The 26,866-nt window shown below is 44.6% G+C and overlaps 1 pseudogene; it reads right to left on the bottom strand.

The window, feature by feature from the left end:
• Positions 1 to 9,024: 9,024 nt before the first annotated feature.
• On the bottom strand, positions 9,025 to 21,289 carry LOC115398910 (pannexin-1-like; annotated as a pseudogene).
• Between the last annotated feature and the right edge of the window lie 5,577 nt (positions 21,290 to 26,866).

Here is a 26,866-nt window from a genome sequence, read left to right as displayed (position 1 = left end):
ACCTTCCACTGCCGCGTCTGCCTTTCTGTATTTAACACACATGCGCAGTCGTGTCAGCCGCGATGACATGGCCACCCAGCGGCAGCGGAGCTCAAAAGTGTGGGAGAATGACAAGGAAACGTCAGAGAAAAGTGCAATGCAGTATCTGCAGGACAGAACTTGCCTTCCACGGCAGCACAACTGCGATGCATGAGCACCCGAAACGGAAGCACGTCGTGGCTCGTGACAAAGGTGAAGATTGCCTGTCGTCTTGGTAAGCTAATAATATTAGCATAGAGGGCTAACTTGCTATTTACTCATAGCTGTTAACATTATCAGTGACAATTTGATTGCTGCCTTTAGCACACATTTCATGTTTTCTGTAACATTTCATGTTTTCTGTAATGTTATAACAGTGATGTGTTTTAATAAGAAGTGATTTCGCGCTAATGTTTTCTAACGTTAGGTTTCAGAGCCTCCACCCCATCGGAGTGGATTTTCTCCGCAGCAGGGAAACATCTGCTCCCAAAAGAGAGAAGCCTGCCTCCAACACATGTAGAAATGCTGACTTTCCTGGCTGTGAACAAGAGCCGTGTGTAGTTTGGGATTATGTAGAGTCAGAGTGTAATAAAGTTGTATACAGTTGAGCACTGAACACAAAATGCACTTTTGTTTTATTTGAGTCAGTAAGACGAAAACTTTAATAATTCCGTAGTTACAGGTGCCTACCTAATTGTTGCTATGCTTGATGCCAAACACAAATTAAGGAATAAAAAATTAACATGATGGATTTATTTTTGTGTTGTTTAGGCGAGTGCCTTTTCCTTATTTTACTTAAGTATTTGCACTTTATGGTACACAGTTAAAACAAGTGTTTGTTGCATATTTCAATAAAGGTTATATGAACTCATCTGAATTGTCTATTTTTAGTTGGCAATATACCTTAAACACTTTAAGCTGAAATCTAATTATGGTTATATAAGAGCAGCTTCATGGTGGTGCGGTAAACTATGTTCTACATTTAATTTGTATATGATGCGATTAGTCGACTAATCGAAAAAATAATCTGTGATTAGTCAACTACCAAAATAATCGTTTGTGGCAGCCCGAGTACAAAAACATACATTTAAGCTTAACTGGTGACATTAAATGTCCCATAATCTGCTAGGAAAGTCGTGAAGTAGGCGCCCCCCGCAAGGCGCACTTCCAGGGCCATTCGTCTTCAACGATTCAAACCTGGTTTGTTTACCATCAAGATGCCACAGTGTTGTGTCCCTCAGTGTTTTAAATAATCGGAGACTAAAGGAATCACTCAAGTCTCATTCTACCGTTTCCCTGCTGATGATCAAAAGAAGAAGAGAAGGCTGAAATTAATCAGGTAAATTGCAATTTGAAGTACGTTAACACATGCTAGCTAATCCAGTGCTAACATTACAGCTGTTGCATACTAGACAAAGATTTAACTTTTAAGTTCATTCATCTGAATGCAAACGTGCCATCTAACTACTCCTCAAGGATCTATGTATTGTGTGTTTTATATTATTATTCATTGTGGTCTTGATGAAGAGAAGAGTGTCTGTCTTAGTTAGCTGAGTTAGCTTCATGTCAGCTACAGAAGCAGATGATCGACATTATCTTGTGCCTGTCATGATCTCAAAATAATTCTCTATGAGAATCCGAAGCTAGTGTTAATATTCTAAGAGCCTTTTATTAGAAATGCATCTCCTTGTAGTAAAATGTGTAACTAACGATCCCTACTGTGTTTTATCTTACCACTGTATGTTGTTAAAATACTGGAACTGCAACCCTGTAAAGTATGTTGGAGTATTTGTTTTCCATCAGTTGTTCTTTCCATACATATGACAGAAATTACTTATCTCAAAAAAAAAAAGGTACATAGTCTGGGGAAGTCTGAAATTGAAGTCTTTAATTGCAAGTTATTTCCATGTATTTTTGTACACATAGCTAATACCAATTTTACAATTTGTAGTGATCTGTCCTCCTTCGCAGGCGTGACAACTTCACTCCAAATCACAACGCAAGAGTGTGCAGTTGGGGTTTCCCTCAGGACAAAGCTGCTGGGCCATCACGGTTTGTGTGGGTAGTGGATAAAATACTGGAAGTGTGTGTCTGTCTTACGAATCTGCAAACACCAATTCTGCATGAAATGGCATGATGGGAATGATTCAGATGTGAAAAAGAAATAAATGCAAAGTCATGAAAGTATGAACCTTTATTATAATAAAGTGTCATTTGCTTAAAGTGTGGCTCTTCTTTATGGCATGCATTCTGTAGGCTGGTGGTGCAAATTCACATCTCCTACATCTTCAGCAAGAAATGATCTTTGTAGAACTGTTCCAGAGCGTCTATCAGAGAACCAGTTGCTGCATCAGAAGAAGTCTTTTCTGTCTGCTGCCTGCAGGACAGTCTTTGTTGCAGCCGTCCAGGAACATTTGACCTACAGATGGGAGAAGCAGTTATGCCACATAATAGCCACTGTGTAAAAATGTGAAAATAGAAGATCTGTAAGCTGTTTTCCACTGTTTTACCACCATTTTAGAAGGAGGTGAGTTTATTCGATTTAAAAAGCGCCTGTCAAAGCACCCAAGGACACTGAACATTAAAAGACTGAGAAAAATTAAGAACAGTAATAACATAACAGAAATAACAAAAGGCAACAACATTGTTATGGTGGATTTGACTGACCCGTTGGTGATGTAGGACTGTCTGAACAGGTGAGTTTTGAATCTGGCTTTGAAGAGTAGGTGAGCGTAAGGGTGAAAAGCATACAACTCACTCTTAAGTTATTTGTTATAGACAATGACAGCTTGGCTTCAAGTCATTACAGCCACCTGTTAGCATTTAGCTAACAAGAGACACAACGCGTTATATATCTATTTGAACAAGTGAAATGTTACATAACACAAATCTATCCATAACGTAAATCTATCTCAGTCTTAACTAAGGCTACTTAAAAGCCAAGGGAGTGGTATATATAGCATTAAAAGCCAGAAAGCACAGGTTAACTCACCTCAACATCGTAGAGCTTCTTCTTCATACACGCCTGGACTTTACCTGTAATTACACACTGTGTAACGCTGACATTTGCCACCCAACCGGAGTTATAAGAATTCAGACCCTTTTGAATCCTCTCTGAGGTTTCCCCGGAAAAAAAGATGCAATTGTAAAGAGATTTACAGGTTCTGACATGTTTGTTTTGAATTGTTTTACACGTTGTGCCTACGGAGCGCAGACGCGTTTGGCCCCGGAAGTGGGCACATCCTTGTAGGGTGACGTTGGACTTTCCTAGCGGATTGGGATCATGAGAGCATGCCTGTGTGTTTCCTGGTGATGGTCAGCTGATCTGTCAGGAGTAAATTCTGTCTTCACCCATAATCATCAGGGATCAGCTGTGGTCCTCCGCAAAACCTCTTTAATTAGAGAATCTGTCACAAAAATGAGCATCACTCAGATAAATAAACGTTACTCACTCACCTTTTGATTTTATTCTTTTCAAAAGTCTAATACTTTTAGGTCATGAAATCACCAAATTGGAACAATATTCACACAACCCTTCCATACCACCTCTGGCATCAATGCATTTAAAAATAACTAAATATATCTTGATAAATTGACTCCCTATTCTTTGAAGGACCACATAGTTTAAGTGAGTAGCTTTTGAAAAAAAGCCTTTTCTGACTTCTCACATTCAAGCTGTGGCCGTCTCCACTGACCCCGGGGATCACAGCACGACATGAGTTTCAATAACAGCTTTAGCATTGTATAACAAAGTAGGAAAATTATGTACATTTAATTGCAGCATTTTATCCCCCCAGATGCAATAATAATTGGCTATACTGAGGCCTACATGAAGGGAAAATAGCATATCGGTGTTATGTATTTATAATATGCATGAAGTGAGTGAGCCTGGTTCCACCACAATTTATTCATGCACTGCCTGACCTGAGCAATGCATCAGTGACTCACTGCATTTCCGTCCAACACACCCTCCATTACTGCTGCAGCACGCTGAGAGCAACATTTTAATATCTGTGGGTAAACATGCTCATTTCCTCTACTATTGTTCAAGCATTAATTTGTATCACAGCAATGGCTGCACTGTAATAAAGAGCAGCATATGGTCCTGGTCCAGTCTTTGCTATAGAGGATATTGAGAATATGCTTCTGCTCGGTTCACCTCATTTTACAGACAAGCACTTTATTTAATATCAACAACAAGGTTAGATGACACGGTTGGTAATTAGTTGGGAGTCAGTTGATGGCTTTTTAATTGCTCAGCAATGCACCACTATGATGAGAAGCAATAAGCAAGTGCCACAGTGTCCTTTTTGCAAACACAGCACTCCATTACATTATGGACTTTGCTGTTATTGTGAATGTGACAGAGCCGTTATGCTGCATAAGATGCCGGGCTCTACCTCCTTTTCTTTTATGCTTTTCTCTTGTGAATCTGTCAGCTGAACAGTTGTCGGAGTTGTTGACATTCTCCGCTTTCCTGTTTTGGCAAAAAAAAAATAAAAAATTAAATCACAGTGGTGGGGACATGCTGACGAGGCACTTGGTGCCTTCATTTTGTTCTCTCTTGCTCTTTTGCTCGGCTCCAGTTGGCGTCTCGTTTAAATTGCACAGTGACCCCAATACCCCACTCCGGCGGTACACAAATGCACACAAGCCACTGCTGTCTTGTCCCCAAACAGCACCAAAGGCTCAACAGATACAAACAAGTTAGAGCTGCACACAGGAGGCAATTTATTGTTGCTCTTCAGCAGTTACCCACCTCTGTAGGTCAACATCAGAGGCGCCTCGTTGATCTCACCAAGTACAAAGGTGAGACCTTGAGGCCAATAAGGTGTCATCCAGATCAAGTGATGATATAAAAAAAGAAAGAGATGATCTGTGGAGTCTCCTCTCGGTCGTAGCGCCACGTGAATTCAAACGTTTCACACAAGAACATACGAGGAGTGTTACAAAACAAATCTCAGCTGACTTCCTGCGTTCTCTGGCAGCCATTCAGACAATATCTGCGCCCTGTTGTCCTGAGCCGACGCAAATAACCTCAACAACTGAAAACTTAATGTACATATTGTAAAGATGTGAGCCGGAATGACATTTTTGTGCTGCAAATGTGACTTTCCTACTGTAGAACAGGGAAACTAAAAACAACACACACAAAAAAAAAGTCCTTGAGCAAAGGTACAGTTTGCTCTCCGGGCTCCCAGCAAGAGAAGCCAACTCAGGAGTTCATGAGGAGGAGACGGCGGTTATGGATCAATAACAACTCTTACAAAATTTGGTGCAAAAGTATTGATCTAAAAAAACCCCCAAAAGGATAGAAAGCAACCGACTGGCCTCTTCTTCAAATAACTTCTCTCCTGTGGCATGACAAACCTAGTGGAGATCATTGACAGTCTTGATGTAAAAATAAGTATATAGAAAGAAAGAAAAAGCCGCTGAACACATGCCAGGCTGACAGTTTACAAAAAAAAAGTGTGTCGTCTTCGGTGGACTTCAGCGTCAGCGTGCAGATCTGCTTCATCCTCAGCATTGAACCTCAGGCTTCAGCGTGCAGTTCTGCATCTTCTACAGCAGTGGATTCAGAGGGGAACCCTCAGGGCCTTCTCGGTCTTCAGAGAAGGCCTTAAAAAATATGAGTTTATATAATATATACATATAATTAAAACTCATATTTTTTGGATGAGATTATATAATGAGAATATATATATATTATATATTGTCATCATATAATCTCATTTAGTTTGATAAAATACAGTTAATACATCATATAAGTACAACATAAGTTAAGTTTACTGTAAAGTTCACATCAGCAATGAAAGGGTTACTTTCCAGACACATGTCATCCAATCAGAATCGTCCGTCTCTGTCAGAGCCCGGTTAGGTGGCTCATTTATTGGTTAGGACTTCACGAATCCCGGGAAGATCAGGCTATGTGTTTTGGGGTGGAGAGAGATGGAAGAAATTAACCAATCATTGTTCGTTTTTAAGTGGGCAGGAGAAAAAAAAAATCGTAGTCCTTCGTGAAGTCCAACAGTGGGCAGAGATTCATTCACCAAGAGTTACAGTAGGTGGCAGTATGCACTTAAGTTGTTGGTCGCCACCCGCAATTATTCCAAAGAAGAAGAAGACCTGAAGAGAATTAAAACTTAGGCCAGAAATACCACAGGGCAAGCTGGAATTTCAGCCCTGGCTTTGATGGCAATGGAGAAGGATCTGCTTATGGAACTGAATTGATGGAACTATAAAATGCAAAGCTTCCAACATGTGACAGCCCCCCTGCTGGTGGTCTGTAGTAGCTCCTGAGCTTGTGTGGAGTTCTCCTGGGGGAGGAGCTGAGTGCGTTCTGGGGCTGTGCCACTTCCGGCTGCCCCTGTTAAAAGCCGGGCTTCCGCCTTCCTCTGGCTCGCGCCCTGCGCTCACTCTCTGCCTCGCTCACTCTCTGGCAGCCTCTGATTTCAGCTCCCAGGCTGAGTCGACACGCCCGGGTTGTCATCCATCTCCAGCGCCATGCACCGAGTCTGCCACGCCGCCTGTTTTCAGGTTTACTAACCGATATGCTCACGCGTACATTTACACTGATCTCCTGCACGCACGTCCGCACCCTTTACAACACCACACACACTCACCTGCTGGTGATTCCATTTACTGATTACAAACAACATGCACTACAGCTAATGCCGGGCGGAACCAATGCGATTTCGAGGGGATTTCACCACGATTTTGCCGTCGCAGACCACGTTGCGTCATCGTGGAAACATCGTAGCGTTGGGATGTCCGGTCGGGAGGTCGTAAGCCGTACAGTGTGAGAACACTCACGAGGAAGGTTTAATTGCTGCTACGTTCCAACGATAATGCTGCGACCTCCCAATCAAACTTCTGGCATGTCAGAAATTTTCGCCATAGCTCGCACAGTGTGAGTGGTGTTACGTCACGATAATGCTAATGCTAACGTGAAACTATCATAGCTAAAGTAAACAATATATAGTTTATATTAACGTTACCTCAAGCTCCTGATGAAGGATGGACATCCCACAACGACCACGTCTCCTCAGCCATTCACATACCTAAATCCTTTTCTTTTTTTTTAGTTTCAGCACAGAAGACAGCGCGCACAGCTGCAGCAGCACCGAGATCCATCTTGTTGTCATGCACGCTGTGGTTGTCATAGGAACTCGGAACCTTTGTTTTTCGTTGTTTACACTCGAGCACGTCGTGCCGTTACACACCGACTGCCGCCGTGGTTGTCAATAATCTTGACTGACAGCAATCATACAGTAAGAGTGTACATGTCGTAGGGTCAAATAGAGTACGAGTAACAAACCCTGTCGTGCAGTGGGAGCATTTCCCCGACAGTCAGATTTCTCAAATCGCAGTGTCCGCCCAGGATTACTGCGCTTTGCTCCCATCTATACTGACAACATCTATACTGATAGCTTTTGTATCCGCAGCTTTTACGATTATTTATCTAAAGAGAAGGAACTTGATTAATGATTAAATAAAGTATTTAAATCTCCGCCGTTGTCCTGTCCCCTCCTTGGTTTTGTTGAGGTCTTGAGCCGGGCCGTAACAAAGTGGGGGCTCGTCCTAATAATTGTTTCCAATTGAGCTTTTGATCGGTTCTCCTGGACATAATTATCAGTAGTTTTTTTTTCTCCCGCGTGCCGTCTCCGTGCCTGCTTTGCACGCTGGATTAATTGACCTACTTTTGTGAATGGTCTGTGACGTCAGCAGCCTGCCGGTGCAGTTCAGTGGCGGGGAGGAGACGGCGTTTCTTGCTCTTTTTCGTTTAATTAGGCGGTTTTTGGCACGTTTTTTCCAGGGAATACAGGTGAGTGAAGTGTTTTTTGTGGTGTGCTTGAAGTTTATGGGTATTGCTGTACGACCTTGTCTCCTGGTAGGCTTAGAGGACCGGTGTCTCATCCGGACTCCTGGGGGGTGGTGTAGTGTCGTGGTGGTTGGTGGCTAGCGTTCAGTCATTGTAACGACGATCTCGGGGGCACTTTCAGGAGATCTTGGTCTCGCTGAGCTCTGTGCTTAATCCATCCCACTGCCCGATCCACGTGAAGAGTTAGGGGGTCCTAATTTAGGTGAGATTCGGGTAGGTAGGCGTAAGACTAGCGGAGGCTCGGTCGTTTGACCCATGTACTGTGCACCTGCATTTTGCTAGCACTTCACTTTACAATGTATTGCCTCGTTGTTGCCTTTTGTGCATTTTTTGTGGCTTTCTTGTGAAATGTGACGTGTAGTGGCGCGCGTGCGTTTTTTTTTTTTTTTTTTTTGCGTGGCTCAATGGAGCTGGTGGAGGAATTTTTGGCTGACCCATCAGTGGGAAAACTTGGGAGAGCTAAATAAAAATGATTTGGTTGAGGCTGCAACTAAATTTGAAATTCCGGTTAAAAGGCAGGATCGGAAAGCTGAAATTAGGAAGCAAGTTCGTTTGGCTTTGGCAAAAGAAAATATTCTTCCTCCTTTTGATGAAGATATTTCTCCGATTAAGGCTGGGGCTTCTGATTCAGAGTTGCGTAAATTAGAGTTGCAACTGGAAATGCGTCGCTTGGAGCTAAGAGAGAAAGAAATTCAGCAGCAATTTGAGCTTCGTAAATTGGAAATTGAAGCAGAGGGTAGACGCAGCTCAGAGTTTCAATTCACTCGAGCCGAGTGGCTGAAGCAGAGTTTGATGTGAATAAATGCATTCGTCTCATTCCACCTTTTAATGAGAAGGATGTTGATAAATTCTTTGTTTTATTCGAGCGAGTGGCTAAAACTTTAGCATGGCCTGAGAATGTGTGGACTTTACTTTTGCAGTGTGTCTTTACAGGCAAGGCTCAGGAGGCTTACGCAGTGTTGTCTCCAGAAGACAGCTTAATATATGACAAAGTTAAGAGTGCTTCCAACATGTTCCTACCTGCTTTTAGATGATTAATCTTCATATTTGCTTGTTTTTTTCTGGGTTTTGTTTGCACATGTCTTCTTGCTGTGTAAAACATGGGTTTTCACCTGTCCCAGAGATCACAGGAGGCACATGGTGTCAAAGCCTTCTTCACCAGCCTCTTGCGACAACTGAAGCCCCTGTAAACAAAGTCAGAGGTTTATTCTTTTGAACAAAAGTAATCTTAAGCGTCACAGCAGGACCGACAGCATCTGTGAGCAGATCCACCTTTAAGCACTTAAAGGACTTGAGTTGACTCAGGTTCTCCTGCAGAAACAGCAGGTAGATACTGAGGTCGTTGTAGAAAGGTGTGACTGTTGATGATTGAGTAGGACTGTATTGATGGATTGGTTCGGATGGCAGTGATCACTACAGGTAGTTGGGTAAGGACTTGAACGATGTCGAGAAATGGATCTTAATCTTACTTATTGAACATCTGTTGCCAATCATGGTATCTGCATGAAATGAAATAAAGAGAATAACTGTACATTATCTCTGCACAAATAAAATGAATAGAAACAAAGTGTATAGCATTAATTTCTGTAAGAAAAATAAACCACTAATCATAAACTAATCAGTTGTGCAAATAACCTCAGAAGAATAACAAACTGAATTAAATGATAAAACAGACAGAAATGAAGTAATCACAAATCAATAACACCACAGTGAAATAATGAGATAAGGTGCATGAACGCTACTCTTTAAGGAGTGCAGGTCAAAGACAAGAATGATCCAGAATACGGACATGAATAATAAACACTATAACCATTAATGACACAAATGTCATGTATGCAACATACAGTGAATGGAGGAAACATGCACTGATAATGACCCACATCTGAACTGCAGATAAACCACAAATATAAACAATATTATTCCTGAACTGACAAAAATATTTGTATCATCCATAACAGATAGCTCTAGCAGCTGAGCTCACACCAGAGTGGATACAATACACATGTGAGGCAGTCGGCACACTGCAACTAACCATATACAACCTGACTTCGATGCAACAACAACCCGACTTCAAGGCAACAACTCGACTTCAAGGCAATAAACACAGCATGCTCACATTAAATAATGAACTTACTTTCTTTGGACACATGAAGGCACACAAGGAAACCACTTGAAGTATTATTGTGAGGCAAAACAATCTTAACACCGAAGGAGCCGACAGGTCTGCAGGGAGACTCACTGCGTGACGATAATGCATGCTTCTGATTGGATGATTGTTGCATGTTGAAACCCATGCAGACCCCCTCAGAAACCTGCACACAGGCGTTGAATGAAACTGTGGACACAGGATTCTGAGTGGCTTGCAATAAGAGCGCATGGTCAGGCAAGTAAATAGTGTCCATTTCTGAACAGTGACCACACCCAGAGCACCAAATCCTGGGAGGATCTTGTAAGGCTGGAGGAAGCCGGAGCTCTGTCGTGCCCGTCCAAGAGCTGCATACACCACCAGCAGAATAAGAAGCACATACACGGCCGGGTTAATGAAGCTGAGCAGCCTGAAGATGCCCACTGCCACCAGCTTACATTGGACAGCGGACGGCACCGCGCTGTCGTTCCTCAACACGCCTGTCTGCAGGTCGCAGGGAAACTCATCGGTGACGGAAGCCAGTCCGACGTAGTAGCCCAGATAGATGCACGCCAGCAGGAGGCTCAGCAGAGTGAGGACCCGACACGTGAGGTATTTCACCACAAGTCTGTGAGACAAGCGCTTGGTCTTCAGGTACCGTTCAACAAGGGGATATTTAAAGCAGCTCTCAGTCAGCTCCAAAGCACTGCAATGGAATGAAGCACAAAGACATGAAGCGTGTTTGTGAAGTGACCACCATGGTATGTGCTGAGACAGGAAGACAGCAGATCTCTGGGTGTCCTCCGATGTCTCCCTGCTGTTTAAAACTTTCTGATTTGTGGCCCGTTTGATGAATCGATTAAAGAAGCCGTCCAGCTCCTCCATGATGAATTTGAGGTTGGAGGAGAGGTGTGGCGCTGCCGTGAAGCGCCAGAACAAGGCAGGGATGTACAAGAGGATGGCCAGGAGCAGCAGGATGTACGGGAAGAACTATGGGAAAGGGAGAAAAGGAGGAAAGTCCTTTTGAAAGTACCATTGAAGAAGACCTGTAACATTTTATTACATGTGAAATGACTTTTCAAATTTAAACAGGATTTTAACTTGAAACTTTTTGAAACAGACTTTTTGGACTGCAGTCTGAAACCTGAGGGACATAACAGTAAAAAAGAGGCCTGATCTCGATGAAAACAGTAATTTGGGATTTTTTTGAATGTATTGACTGGTACAAATGACAATTCTTTAACATGTGCATGTGCATAACCACATCTAAAACAATACAACAAACAATTAGATTTTTTTTAACTTGTTTTTGTTATATATGAGCAGGCAGTGGTGCTGAGTTACAGTGTTTGGGAATGTCCAGGCACAACACAGGGCGAAGATCCAGGCCTGGATCCAGTTTGTCTTCATTTGATTTTCCTCTCACCAGATAATGACATGTTCAGGAGGGTCATTTCTGGCTCCAAATTGGCCATTGACGCATTTGTATGTGTTTTCTTTCGTTAAGCCTGTGTTTTTGTGAGAGTTTCTTTCTTTTTGGCCAGAGCCAGATGCTCCAGGCTCCAACTTCCAAAGTCCTAGACCAGATGAAGCTGGTTTAGAAAGTGAAACCACTATCAAGAGTCAATCTGTCCATAAACCTTTTATTTTCTGAAGTTCAACTTTCCTGCATTTAGATGTACTTTTCACATTTTCCCACTTTCCATTCTCTGCAAGCACAATGCACTTTCAGAACTGGAGACAGAAATAAGTAATTAGTGGTCACACCATTATGTAAAATCCCATCATTCTTCACTGAGGCTTTTACCTTGTGCAGCCACAGCGGAGAACTGTTGGCTTGTTGTTCCACTGCTGCCCAACAAAAGGAGTCAACATACGCAGCCTGTTTCCCGGAGAAGTTAGTGGGAGCGAAACAGCTGATCTGGGTACCTGCATAAGAAAAACAATCATTTCAAGACTGGAAAATAAACAAAAATCATTTGTTTGACTAATACAACGAACACAGAAGAGGAAGAACACTCCCTCCTCTGTAAACTCATGACCTAATTTATCAGTATGAATAGTATTCATCATACTTTATGCCAACAAGTATGCAAATTGTTAATAATGGGACACTGGGAAGTCAGTCAGGCGTTCAAAAATGGCCCAGATAAACAAAAGACGGTATTTTACTCACAGTTTCTGTCTTGTTTTTATTTCGCTTGTCTTTTAGGACACACTTAAAACAACTAAGGTAGAACGAGTTTACAGATTTTAATTATTTTCATAGAAAATATTCCAGCCATTTAATATGCTTCTCTTTTAGGGATTGAGTATAGTTATTGTTTTGGAGTCGTAGTGACTTGTGATGGATGGTGTTGGGGTTTACGATTGGTAATTGGGAATAAATTACTAAAGTATTGATTACTGGAAGTAATAGATTACTTTAAGTAATTTAGTTACTTATTAATTTGGGTAAATTTTGATTTACCAATTGATAATTGCAGGTCATTCACAGTGGATCACCAATAACAATCAATTACTGTGTAATAAACAGTTTAAAGTGAAGCACCAAGTAATGTAACCCAACATCAATTATTATTAATCAGAATAAACGGTTATTTATTCGTTAATAATGTCAAATAATCAGCTATGTGGCAATGGAGTAAACCACAGAGTGATTTAACCATTAAATTATTAATTAACAAGGTTTTATTAATTAAGCAATAATGCCACAAATTACCAATTACTGGAAATGGATAAATTACAGACAATGAGCTGAGGGAAGTTGTGAATTATGCATTAAATAAACCTGTGGGTTATTTATTAATAATTCTGGGGCACCACCTCGTCAGAGGAACATTCATTACCAATTTTCAGTCTCAAAGATGGAAAGATAATTTGAGCTGGTTGTTAACCTTTGGATAAACAACCTTTAAATTATCAGAGAAGGTGTGAGATCGAGCATAGACTGTTACAACCAGGACATTTGTCACAAAACACACAAGAATGAATCGTCCAGTTCAGTTAATCAGCGTTTATTAACAATATCTATCACTAATTAACACATAATCAACAAAACACAACATATTCAGCTTGCAAGTAGTATGTGAGTGCGTGCGTGCCAGCCAGCCAGCCAGCCAGCCAGCCAGCGTCTGGAGACCCGCGAGAAGGAGGAGGTGTTAACCCGTTTGGAGCTGGCCTGGTGTGGGTGTGTGTGTGTAGGCGTGACTTGGGTCATGCTTGGGTGTTCGTGAATGTCCGGATTGCTGACGAGTTGGCACGTGGGTGTCCGCATGCGCATAGAGAGAGAGAGAGAGGGGGGAGAGAGCGGGGAGTCTCTCGGAGTCCCGGATCTGGGCTCCGCGAACGGAGTGAGAGCTGGGCGACTGTCCCTGTCCGGCTTCCCCGGGAGGGGTAGCGGGGAGGGGCGGAGTGAGAGAGAGAGAGAGAGGGAGGCGCAGTGAGGGAGCGCGTGTGTGCTCTCGACTCGAGGTCTACCGTGCTGTTTCAACTTACTACTCTCGGGTTAGTAAAGAGGAAAGGCAGAGAAAGATGAGCCTGTCTTCCTATCTCACAGGCACAGATGCACGGCTAGCCAGCCTCTTGCGGGTCTGATCTGTGAGCAGGAAGCGCGTGCTCGTGAACGTGCGCACAGGAGCGCACGGGGAGAAAGCGAGAGAGAAGAAGGACGGAAAGATAAACAACAGTGCATATCATGAACAGGCTTCACTCCAGGTTCACAATAAAAACACAAGCATTATCACCACTATCTAAACCTGAAGCCTGCCCAAGGCTCACCTCTGTGTGATGGAGGATTTAACAGCTCTCAGCTGCTCTGTGTATGTCCTGTGGCTGATGAGGTGTTCGGTGGGGAGATCAAAGCCATCGCAGAGCTGTAGCAGAGCGTTCTGGCTGGTGTCTTCGGTCTGCTCCAGGGGAGTCCCTGCCGTTCTGCTCCGCTGGGAAAAGGGGTTCACCGGTGAAGGAAAGATGGTCCCAAAAGGTCCCGGCCAGCGGGTCAGTTCGGTACCAGGTTTAGTCCGTGGGAGAGACGCGCTGCACACATCCTACCTAGATAGAAACTTAAGTTGAACTAAAGATGGCGCGTCTTGTGACTCGCCATCTTTGTGAGCTCCCGCCCCCAGGGTCTGCTTGGCCAATCAGATGGTGATCTGGGTCCTCCCTCCTCTGCGCTGGGGAGGAGCCTCACAAGCGCCCTCGTGAGGTTGGCGGTGGTATTGCACCCGTATCTGGTTTTCTTCAGCTGCGAGGAGAGATGAGCGGCCATTACATGAGGGTTTCTTTGTTCTGAGCACATGGTGGAGGAGATGGGCAGTCATTTTGAGGCTCTGTGGGACCGTGAAATGGTTCTGGCCCTCCTGCTGGGAGAAGAAGTTCCTCTCCTTTGTTCTAGAGTCTCTAGAGACCTAGAGTTCTAGGTCTGGTAAACAGGCCGCGCAGAAACAAAGAGAGGCAACAGGACCGTTTTGGATGCATTTTGCACGGCACGGGAGATGGACTGTTGTGGGCTGAAATAACCGGTGTTGCCGAACATCTGCGGTTATATAACTGCGACGTTTAAAATCGCAGTTAATAGAAAAACCGGTTAATAGCTGCACCCCTAATCCACACCTCTTTATTTTTTCCCCATCGCAGCTTTTATCAGCTACAGAAAAATAAAATTCCTCCTCTTTTCCACGTGACGAAACTGTTTAATTAATCAGGTTGTGAGAAGGTAGCAGCCCCTTCTCATTGGAAACTGAGACTCTCTCACATGTGTGACAGTGAGGAGTGGCGTGGCTGCGGCTCGAGTACAGGTAGTGAGGTACCCACTACCTCCTGAGGACACATGCAAGCAGAAACGCCACACAACTACTCACTACGCACACTCCCTCCTCCTTCACTCTGCCCAGCTGATACTAACGGAGCGCGCCCGCTGGTGAAGCTGTATTTCACCTGGCTGATGCAGGGAGGAGCAGTCCATTATGTGAGGGGGAGCACAATTGTGTATTTATTGTAAATATTTATGTTGTGGGGAATGGATGTGTGGGGAAGGTCATCTTTGGTGTATGATGGAATTTATATTTTCATTTATTTTTGATATACACTGGGGATCGGGTTAAAACCTTCTTGTAAATAATGTTAAGGCGATGAAACACCCCTCCTGAATTTTGGTTTGACCCAGACCAGGGATTGGTTAATTAGGTCTGGGCTGGACTTATTTAAGGAGGACCATGGTAAAGTCAGGGGGAAGAACCTGTGAGGCTGCCAGTTTTGAGAAGCCTCTGTCAGCAGCCTGTTGTGAGGGTGTGGGACTTAAAGACTGCAAATAAACTGAAGAATTTGCACCGAACCTGTGAACCGCCACCTCATTTCTCTGCCAAACCTCTCCCAACGCGATCCAGGCGAGCTGATCCCGAGTCGGGGTGACCGCTCGGTCCCCCACATTTGGTGGCAGTGGTGGGATAAGCAACGCCACCTGAGAAGCTGGAGGGGAGAGGAAAGAGAAGAGGACGAGCTGCCAGGCGAGGCCCCGAGGAGGAACAAGGTCAGATCTGGTGGGGCATGATGGACCCAAGGCTGGCCAGACCAGAGGAGGGGGATTTTCCTGAGTGTGCGGAGCCGGTGGAGGCCGCTCGGGACACCCTCCCACCACCGTCCGAGAGCCCACCTGGGGTGAGTGAGCTGACCGCCTTAAGGCAACTCCTGGAAAAGTCGCTGAGTACCCAGGAGGAGGAGGCCCACAGGCAGGAGCTGCGTTGGAGGAGTGTCCAGACCCAGCTGGACAGGCTCAAAGCAGATGTGGAGACCGGAAGGAGGTCATCAGGGATCCCTCCAGCAATGGCTGCTCCAGTGGTGGCGGCGGCAGCTCCAGCAGTGGTGGTGGCTACTACGGCGGCAGCAACTCCGGCGACGGTGGCTCCAGCAGTGGCGGCAGCTCCAGCAGAGGTGGTGGCTACGACGGCGGCAGCAACTTCGGTGACGGTGGCTCCAGCAGTGGCGGCAGCTCCAGCAGTGGTGGTGGCTCCGGCGGCGGCAGCAACTCCGGCAGCGGCAACTCCGGCGACAGCAGCTCCAGCAGCGGAGGCGGTTCTGATGGTGGGAACCATGAGTGGACGCCACGGGCTCATTCCAAAACTCGAGGAGGGGGATGATGTTGAGCAATACCTCACCACCTTCGAGCGGCTGGCGGCGGCGTACCGCTGGCCCAGGGCAGAGTGGGCGGTGCTGTTGGTGCCCTATTTGACTGGGAAGGCCCACAGTGCCTATGTGGCTATGGACATGATTGCTGCATTGAACTATGACCATGTAAAGGAGGCAATCCTTCAAAAATATGAGATTGACGAGGAGGTGTACCGCAGAAGGTTCAGGGAACCTGACATCCAGCCTGGGGAGACTCCCCAGGAGCTGTACACCCGTCTCAAGGACATGTTCTTCAAATGGATTAGGCCGGCAGAAAGGTCGGTCGCGGAAGTCTTCGAGGTCCTGATCACGGAGCAGTTTCTTCGCACCCTAGCACCAGAGATCCGGGTTTGGGTGAAGGAACATGGACCAGCCGATGGACTGAGGGCAGCGGAACTGGTAGAGACCTTCATGTCTGCACGGCGTCAGAAGAACTTCCGAGCAGAGCCCCGGCCAAGACCAGCAACAAGAGGTAGGTCTGAGGGTTTTGGTTATGTGAGTGATCCTAAGTTCGCTGAGCCCAGTAGGATGTCAGCTAGGAACCCAGTGGCCCCGGCAAATACCAAACAGAGGTCAGAAAAGCCAGTAATCTGTTACTTGTGTAATGAGGAGGGTCATATCAAGCCAAACTGCCCCCAGAGAAAGCCTCAACATTCAGGACAGAGTTGTATCACTACACCTGATGGTAGCCCGGTAAATTCACTTGGCCAACTGCAAACTCTCACCGTCGTGGTCAATGGTAATCCGGTTACTGCTCTGTTGGACTCAGGAAGTACCCAAACCCTAGTTCAGCCCCACCTGGTGGAGAAAAGGGATGTCATTCCGGGTAGGCAGGTAAAAGTACTTTGCGTCAATGGAGATGAGCACGAGTACCCCATGGCCGAACTTTACATAAAAATACAGAGCCAAACATATCAGCTGATTGTGGGAGTGGTTGAGAAGCTGAGCCATCCCGTGGTTATAGGTCAGGACATTGTTATCCTCCCAGAGTTACTCCAGTCCTGTAAGCCCGTCAACGTGGTGGTCACACGATCTCACCGTCAGCTGCAGTCCCCTGAGAAGCCGACGGATGAGTGCAGCGAGTCCACTCGCTGGAGGGAGCTAGCTTTTGCTGACAGCGAAATCACTCCCCCTGCCAGTGTGAGGATCAGGAAGACCCGCATGCAACGTAGGCAGGCTAAGCTTGTGGGCACGGTGGAAAAGGAATTACAGGGCATTCAGCCGGGGGACGTGTGGGGTGATGTCCCTGAAGACTTTGAGAAACTACAGCGAGATGATTCCACCCTTAGACCAGCATTTCAAAGAGTGACACAGGTAGATGAGGTGTCTACCGGGGTGGCTCCGGCCTTGACAGGAGAAAGCTTTGTGGTGAGAGAGGGTCGGCTTTACCATCGGACAGCAGAGGGCGGAGTAGAACAGCTGGTTGTCCCAAAGCAGCTCAGGGACAAGGTGCTAGTCTTAGGGCATGAAATCCCTTGGTCAGGGCATTTAAGCACATCCAAAACCTACGAGAGGATAGCAGCCAGGTTTTATTGGCCAGGTCTCTTTAAAGAAGTGCAGGAGTTCTGTAGATCTTGCCCCAAGTGCCAGCTGACTAGTATCAGAAAGATGAGGCCTTATCCCCTGCAGCCACTGCCCATTATTGAGACCCCCTTCTCCCGCATAGCCATGGACTTGGTAGGACCCCTGGAGAGATCTCAGAACGGTTACAAATACATTCTCGTTGTATGTGACTACGCCACCAGATATCCGGAGGCCTTTCCCCTGCGGAGCATTTCAGCTCGCCCCATAGCTCATGCCCTGCTGCAGCTGTTTTCCCGGGTAGGGATACCTGAAGAAATCCTCACTGATCAGGGTACGGCTTTCCTATCCAAGACCCTTAAGCAGGTGTATAGTCTGTTAGGCATCCGGGGCTTGCGAACCACTCCATACCACCCTCAGACTGATGGTCTTGTTGAACGCTTCAATCAAACTCTAAAGAACATGCTGAGGAAGTTTGTGGCAGCCAACGGAAGGGACTGGGATCGGTGGCTGCCCTACTTGCTCTTTGCCTATCGAGAGGTTCCTCAGGCTTCCACTGGCTTCTCACCATTTGAACTGTTGTACGGAAGACGGGTGAGAGGTCCGCTGGATGTGCTGAAAGAAGTCTGGGAGGGACCCGGCACCCCCGAGACGCAGAGCATCGTGGCCCATGTCCTCAAGATACGGGATAAGATGAAGGAGATGGCGGAACTGGTGTGGGCTAACCTGGAGCAGGCGCAGTCGAACCAAAAGGCCTGGTACGACAGGGCTGCCAGGCAGCGCAATCTCCAGCCTGGGCAGAAGGTTCTGCTTCTCCTACCCACGTCAGAAAACAAGCTTCTGGCCCAGTGGCAGGGGCCCTACGAAGTGGTGCGGAAGATGGGTCCAGCTACCTATGAGGTGGACATGCCAGAGAGGAGGAAACAACGACAGACCTTCCATGTCAACCTTCTCAAAGAGTGGCATAAGCGGCAGCCAGGACTTCAGCTCCGGGTGCAGGCTGTGGTGGAGGAAGAGGAGTGTTCTGGGCAGTTTTTCCCAACCAGCAGCAGCAGCAGCCGGCAAATGGCTGCCATGGACATCTCACATCTGTCCCCCCAACAGCAGAAGGAGTTGGCAGAGATCATTTCTCCGGGGCTGTTTAAGGAGACTCCAGGATACACCACCGTCATAGAGCACACCATCCCCCTCAAGGACCTCACACCGGTTCGCCAGAGGATGTATCGGGTGCCAGAACGTCTGTTGCCGTGTCTGAAGGCGGAGGTGGAAGACATACTCGCGCTGGGCGTAATTGAGAGGTCGACCAGTGAGTGGAGCAACCCCGTGGTGTTGGTGCCAAAGAAGGATGGGAAGATGCGCTTTTGCATTGACTTTCGCCGAGTGAATGCCCAGTCCCACTTTGATGCATATCCCATGCCTCGGCTCGAGGACTTGATTGAGAGGCTGGGTAAAGCATCCTTCATTACCACTTTGGACTTGTGCAAGGGCTACTGGCAGGTGCCCCTGGCTAAGGAGGTCAGGCCGTACACTGCCTTTCGTACGCCCCAAGGACTTTTTCAATTTACTGTTATGCCGTTTGGCCTGCAGGGGGCACCAGCCACATTTCAGAGACTAATGGACATTGTTCTGGCTGGTACAGACTCTTTTGCAGCGGCATACCTGGACGACATTGTGGTGTACAGCGCCACCTGGGAGGACCACCTACGCCACCTTGGGGAGGTGCTCCAACGCATCCATCAAGCGGGTCTGACCATCCATCCACTCAAGTGTGCCCTCGCCAAGGAGGAAGTGCGATACCTTGGCCATGTTTTAGGCCGGGGTGTGATCCGACCCCAGAAAGACAAGGTCCAGGCGGTACTGGACTGCCCAAGGCCCCAGACCAAGAAGGATGTCCGGTCGTTCCTGGGTCTGGTGGGCTGGTACCGCCGGTTTGTGCCGGATTTTGCCGGACGTGCAGCTCCCCTGTCGGACCTGACTCGGAAGTCAGGCACCCCTCAGATCCAGTGGGGGAAGGAGCAGGAGAGGGCATTCCAGGACCTGAAGGAGGCGCTGTGCAAAGACCCTGTGCTGCAGAGCCCGGACTTCGAACAGCCCTTCACCGTCCAGACCGATGCCTCCGGGATTGGTCTTGGGGTGGTGCTCCTCCAAGGGGACGGGGAGGACCAGAAGCCGGTGGCATATATAAGCCGCAAGCTGTTCCCTAGGGAGACTCGATACGCAGCAGTGGAACTGGAATGCTTGGCTGTCAAATGGGCCCTTGACAGTCTAAAATATTACTTGCTGGGCAGAGACTTCACCCTCGAAACTGATCACCGCGCCTTGCAGTGGCTAGGACGAATGAAGGACTCCAATGCCCGCATCACCCGCTGGTTCTTGGCTCTGCAGCCCTACCGCTTCTCAGTGCGGTACAGGGCTGGGAAACAGAACCAGGTTGCAGACTTTCTGTCTCGCCACCCTGTTGTCGAGACTCCAGAAGGGGTGGGAAATGTGGGAAGGTAGCAGCCCCTTCTCATTGGAAACTGAGACTCTCTCACATGTGTGACAGTGAGGAGTGGCGTGGCTGCGGCTCGAGTACAGGTAGTGAGGTACCCACTACCTCCTGAGGACACATGCAAGCAGAAACGCCACACAACTACTCACCACGCACACTCCCTCCTCCTTCACTCTGCCCAGCTGATACTAACGGAGCGCGCCCGCTGGTGAAGCTGTATTTCACCTGGTTGATGCAGGGAGGAGCAGTCCATTATGTGAGGGGGAGCACAATTGTGTATTTATTGTAAATATTTATGTTGTGGGGAATGGATGTGTGGGGAAGGTCATCTTTGGTGTATGATGGAATTTATATTTTCATTTATTTTTGATATACACTGGGGATCGGGTTAAAACCTTCTCGTAAATAATGTTAAGGCGATGAAACACCCCTCCTGAATTTTGGTTTGACCCAGACCAGGGATTGGTTAATTAGGTCTGGGCTGGACTTATTTAAGGAGGACCATGGTAAAGTCAGGGGGAAGAACCTGTGAGGCTGCCAGTTTTGAGAAGCCTCTGTCAGCAGCCTGTTGTGAGGGTGTGGGACTTAAAGACTGCAAATAAACTGAAGAATTTGCACCGAACCTGTGAACCGCCACCTCATTTCTCTGCCAAACCTCTCCCAACGCGATCCAGGCGAGCTGATCCCGAGTCGGGGTGCCCCACACAGGTTATGAGATGAATAAATAAAGAACTCACCAAATGACACCTCCTGAGCGAAAGCCAGCGAGATGAGAAACAAAGGCAGCAATTGGCGCCAGAACGCTTCTTATAAAGGGCAGTGTTGCACGTATTATGGCAACCAAACAAAAGTTCCACTTGCTGACTAGGAAGTACAAACAGTCAGGCATTAACTGAAACAAAAACAACCAAACAAGCAAGAACCAGATCCAGATTTTGTGTAATTATCAATAAAAAAACTTATATACATATTCCAAATATATACACATGTACAGCTGTATAATCAACCCTGTTACATTCGTCTCTGTGGGATCTCTTAATAAAAAGTCGGGAAACACGTATTCGGTGGCGACATGCGCGATCTCCATGTCGGATGGAACAAAAGCCAGTGCTTTATGACTGACGGTGTAACTGATGCTGTTTGAGGGTTGCCATGACAGCACAGGAAGCTGTTTAATCAGAGAAAAATGGTATTTTTGAAACCGATGTTCTAAAACGGATTCTGTCATACTGTTGATCATTTTGTGTGTTGGAAATTGATTACTTTAACTTAATTTTTTGTTTGCCCTGGTTAATAAAGTTTCACTGATGCCATGTGACTCGCGCATATCAGGAAGTGGGTAGCACGGGAGAGAGAGAGAACCAGCGAGCGGGAAGCGGCCGATTATACATCCCGTCTTCATTTAATCTTTCTGTTGGTCATCCAGGCGAACACGGTAATTATTAATTTTGGTATATTTTCAAGATCTGTGTATTTTGTTTATGAGAGATGTGAGAGACAGAGTTGATTGTTTATTTCCGTTTTGTCAACCAATGTGATTGTGTGTGTTATAGTTTTCACGGTGCTCCACGAAATGATATTTTCTGTGAAGAATAAACCTTGATGTGGACATCAGTACGGAAGCGTGGACTCTTTCAATGACCAGCAGTTATAATGAAAACGTGGCCTAATCCATCCTCTGGAGGTGTGTCAGATTGAAGTAATCCTTTGATTTATGCCTGTAATTTGATGTTTTTCACCTTTTTATAGTGTCTGCTGATGTTTTGCTTGATGTGTCTGTGACTGAAATGTGCTATGCAAATAAAATATTCATTTTGTTTTGTCTTAGTTTTTGAAGGCTAAATAACAAAATCACACATTCAAACACGCATAAAGTCTCAACCAAGACTGAACTTTATTCACAGTGTATTTTTTGCAATCAGTTTAAGTGCATTATATTGCATTCACATGACTATCTCCATGAAGGAAAAACACAACATACATCAACCATACTGTTGTGATGTTGATATGTAAATGTTGATGAATTCAGAGATTCAAAGCCATATTCTAACTGTACATGACAGATGTTTTTAAAGTCAGGTTTGGTAAAAAAAAAAAAAAAATGCTCAGACTGTCAACTAATTTCACTAAATGTCTCGATCCTAATAAGATTGAACAGTATTCAACTATGTTTTTTGATTTTCACACTTAAAGTAATTGTCCCCAGCAGAAAAAAGCTCATCCCTCACTTTGATAACCTCTAGCATACAGACACAAAACTCTGGAAGGTTCTGACAGTAATGCTCAAAAATGTATATAATACTCATTCATCTTTCATGCAAAATAAGGAGTTCCAATATAGAAGTGCACACTGTGGAAGCCAACTCAGGAGTTCATGAGGAGGAGGCGGCAGTTATGGATCAATAACAACTCTTACAAAATTTGGTGCAAAGGTATTGATCTAAAAAAAAAAAAAAAAAAAAAAAAAAAAAAGGATAGAAAGCAACCGACTGGCCTCTTCTTCAAATAACTTCTCTCTTGTGACATGACAAACCTAGTGGAGATCATTGACAGAATAAGTCACTTATTCCCTCTGATTGCCTTCCAGTTATTATCCATTTTAAGCGCTCGCCACATGCATAGATTGAGAGTGACATGGTACATTACTCTGGTCTATTAATGACTGCTTCTATCTAAGATAAATGCAGCTGATGCTGGCGGATGGTGTGCTGTGAAACATTTATAAACAGAATGGGGTCGGTGGACACTAGGAAAGCAGGACAGTGGATAGACGGTTCACAGGTTCAAATCCCACAGCAGGACTGAAGGTCCCTGAGCAAGACCCTTGACCCCCATCAACTCCCCGGAGATGCCTTCATGTGACATCCTGGAAATAGGATGGGTGAATGCAGGAAAAAAGAAAAAAATAATAAATATATAAATATCAGACACTGATTTCTTTTTTTATTCTGTGGCTCCACAAGATGGAAGATACTTTCTGTGACAGCAGTTCCAAAGTTATATCTACAATATTCAAGTTCTCACTTTGAGGTAGAAAAAGTATTGTTCATTCTGGCCTCCTCCTCCTCAGCTGGTCAAGTTCCCGCCCCCACGCTTGTCACTCATCTTGATGGACTGTCTCCGATGAAACGGCTCATCGCCCCAAGCTAATGTAACCAGTATCCATAAAGCCACCCTGTGAGTGGAAGAAGCAGAAACTATGACAACATAAAGCTTCTCTGGTTTCACACTTTTTTTTGTGAACTGTCAGCCTGGCATGTGTTCAGCAGCTTTTTCTTTCTTTCTATATACTTATTTTTACAAGCTGTTGCTTGCACTTTCCTGCTCTTGATTTTTCAGCAGGAATTCACCTCAACACACACACACACACACACACACACACACACACACACACACACACACACACACACACACACACACACACACACGTGTGTGTACACAGCACACAAATAACATTTTACATTCCATTTACTGCCAGTTTCTGCTGTTTTGGCCCTGTAACATCCATTTTTTAATTTTCAATAAATAAAACACAATGTTAAAATCCATAACTTGGCTGAGCTAGCCAAAATCTTACAGTTCTAGTGAAAGACTCTGATCTCTCTAATAACTTTCTCCGTATTTCAAAATGTTTTATTGTATTTAGCATAAAACATTATGTTGGTCAGAGCCAAACAATAACTGATCACTTGTTGAACATGAAAATAGTTGAAAATGCGCAGAGCTGCTGGTTTGCAATCAATATCTCTGACAGAACTGTTAAATTGTAGTGTTCACTAATTCCTTTACACTGTTGACTCTGTAGCAAGACTTCTCATCTCCAGGCCTCATAGGCTGAAGTGCTGCATGTTACAGGTCTCTTCCAGTTGCACCACACCTGATTGTAATAAGGGGTTCGTGACTGGGTTTTTTTTTAGAAGACTGGTGATGAATTCAACATTAGATCAAGGCGTGATGAAACAGGGACAGATCTAAGACATGCTGGACTTCGGCCCACGAGGCCTGGAGTTGCGTAGCCCTGGTCTAAAGGAACCATTAAAATTCAAATCTTTAATTTCTAATCACTGATGTAACATAGCAAACCATGGTGACTAATCCACACAGTGCTGATGGCTGCTTTATGACCACTATAATAACATGTTAATGACACTAATGAAGCTGATTACACTTGATTTATATTATTCAAGGGAGACCAATATGGGGAAAAGCACAAAGTTCACGATTCTAAATACATTTTTATTTGCTTCATTCTAAATTTCTTTACTATTTATTCTCCTGTTTTTTTTGTATTTTGTATTCTTAATGCACTTTTATTTTTTTTATATTTTTGTGTTATTTCCATGATTTTAATGGTAATTTTATGCATTTCTTTGCCTTTGTGGAGCACTTTGAATTGCTTCATGGCTGAATGATGCCATATAAGTAGACTTGAATTGCCTTGGCATTGCAGTGGCGATTTGATGAGCATTACACAGTAAAGCAATTCCACAGCTTTAAATGATGTTATGGAAATAAACAGAAAAAGCTGTAGATGTCATCATTAATGTGTCTAAAACCTCTACATACATCCCATGACTGGCTTACAATAATCAATGTGTCTCGGGACTCAGGAATTGCTATGGTATTTCAGTTAAGACACCACATGTACTTATTTTTTTCCAGGTATAAGAATTGTAATGCCTCTTTAATCAGGACATTTTCTTCATCCTGATTCTGCGAAAAAGCTTGACTCAATCACTGAAGTGATGCAGTTACTTATGGAGCCAAGATAAAGCCAGATGCAGTACTTGAATGCTAATGGAGTAAATTTATAGATCTGTGGTGGAAAATACCACCAGTTCTGGGGAAAGTAAAGCCTTTTACCTGCTTAATAGACTAAAGGTCATGGACTGATTCTCCCCTAGGTAGAGAGGTAAAAATCGTCTCTTTCATATAACTCAAATTAAACTGTTCTATAAAATGTTAGCCTATGCATGTCTCAAACTGGTAGATTATCAATGTATTTTTTTGCAAACAATTGAATCATGTTTTTTTTTTAACTTCCAAATCAAACGTGTTTAAATGTGGATGAAATGTTTAAGTGGAAAATCAATGGGATGGGCACACATTCTCATAAAACAGCAGCTCTCTGCAGATCAGACATGTGAAAGAGTCAGTGGTTCATTCACTGATCTGTGCTTCTGTACATATTGTGCTGCTGACTGAGGCAAAGATGACTGCAGTCACACGAGGATGTACTTGTGAACGGAGAGACCTTGTTATAATTATGGTGACTCAGTGCAATGTTGACAGTATGTCTGCTCTCGGCGCTGCTTATTTTAAAGACAGAGGAGAGCGTAGCGGAGCAGCCTATTAAACCCTGGATGGAAAAACGACTTGCTGATTTCAAGCTGCGATGATTCAATTACAAAGGCAGCAACCACAAGAATACACTTTTGTCAAAAGATAAATAATAAATTGCGACCTTGTCTTGGACAATGAAACCCTCGGAAGCAAGGGTTTGTATTTCATTTGAACCTGTGGGAACGTTACTGATCATCCACACGCCCCCATCATCTTCTCTTCCCTTGCAGCTCTGACTGCTTTTTTCTCTCCAACTCTTTCAAATTAAGCTGATTAACCTGTACATTAACTAAGAATTTAAACTTCTTGTATGGGATAGAGATTAATGTTCAGTTTGTTAATGTGGTTAATTTTTCTTTAGTTTATTATTTTTTCGTAATTTTCATTAACAGAATATGGCCCAGTGAATTACTTGCGTGAAACTTACATTCAAATCACATATTTCCAAATCAGTAACCTATTTTTTTGAAGTGTTCACGTCATGAATTACATTACTAGATTAAGTAGTGCGAAACGTCTCAAAAAAAATGCTGCGCTCTCTGTTGAAACCACGGCACCAATTTAAGTGCCTCATTTATTGCGCAGCATTTTGATGTGAGTTTTGTAAAGTCCCTTTGGGACATCTGTAGCCATGTGACTCGTCAGGGAGGAAAATGTGATTGTACTGTTACTTGAACTGATTGCAGTAAATTACGTTTGGCAGAGTACCTCAGTTTCATCAATGAAGTTAACATCATCCCGAGTGAATTTGTGAGCAGCCTGCATCTTTATCAGAACGTAGCTTTTAAATGAATTTACAATTATGAACGGAAGGACAAAATAAAGCTAACATAGCCAATTTAATAAAATCTGAGATTTGAGAAGTGGTCAGATGAAACAATACTAAATTCATTAAACCTGTATTTTAAACATCCCATAGTGACGGCTTTAGCATGCTGAGGCCACTGCCAACTTCGTCTTTGAGTTAATTGTGATTATATGTGTGGTTTTAGTGTTTCAGTTATTTTGATCACCTTGCTCTGTTGTTACACTATTAGTATTGCTATATAATACGGCTGAGATGAGTCTGGAAACTGATTACCATCTGTGACATTTGTGCTTTGATACTTCTTAATAAAATCTGACTTCCGAGTTGTAATGCAAAGTCTCAGGCATCCGTTCATTGTGCACCTTGTCTGCGCTACAACACAGTAACACAGTAAATTTGAGGTGTTTGAAGATAACACATAGTCAAAAGTTGTCAGTCCGTCACACACAAAGTGATATCAAATAAAAAGTCAAACGCAACCCCAATCTTAAACAATTCCTGCTCACAGAACTG

This window comes from Salarias fasciatus, chromosome 13 (assembly GCF_902148845.1).
Source record: "Salarias fasciatus chromosome 13, fSalaFa1.1, whole genome shotgun sequence".
NCBI lineage: Eukaryota > Metazoa > Chordata > Actinopteri > Blenniiformes > Blenniidae > Salarias > Salarias fasciatus.
Note: the sequence above shows the minus strand (reverse complement) of the source record. Positions and strands in the feature narration are given on the sequence as shown.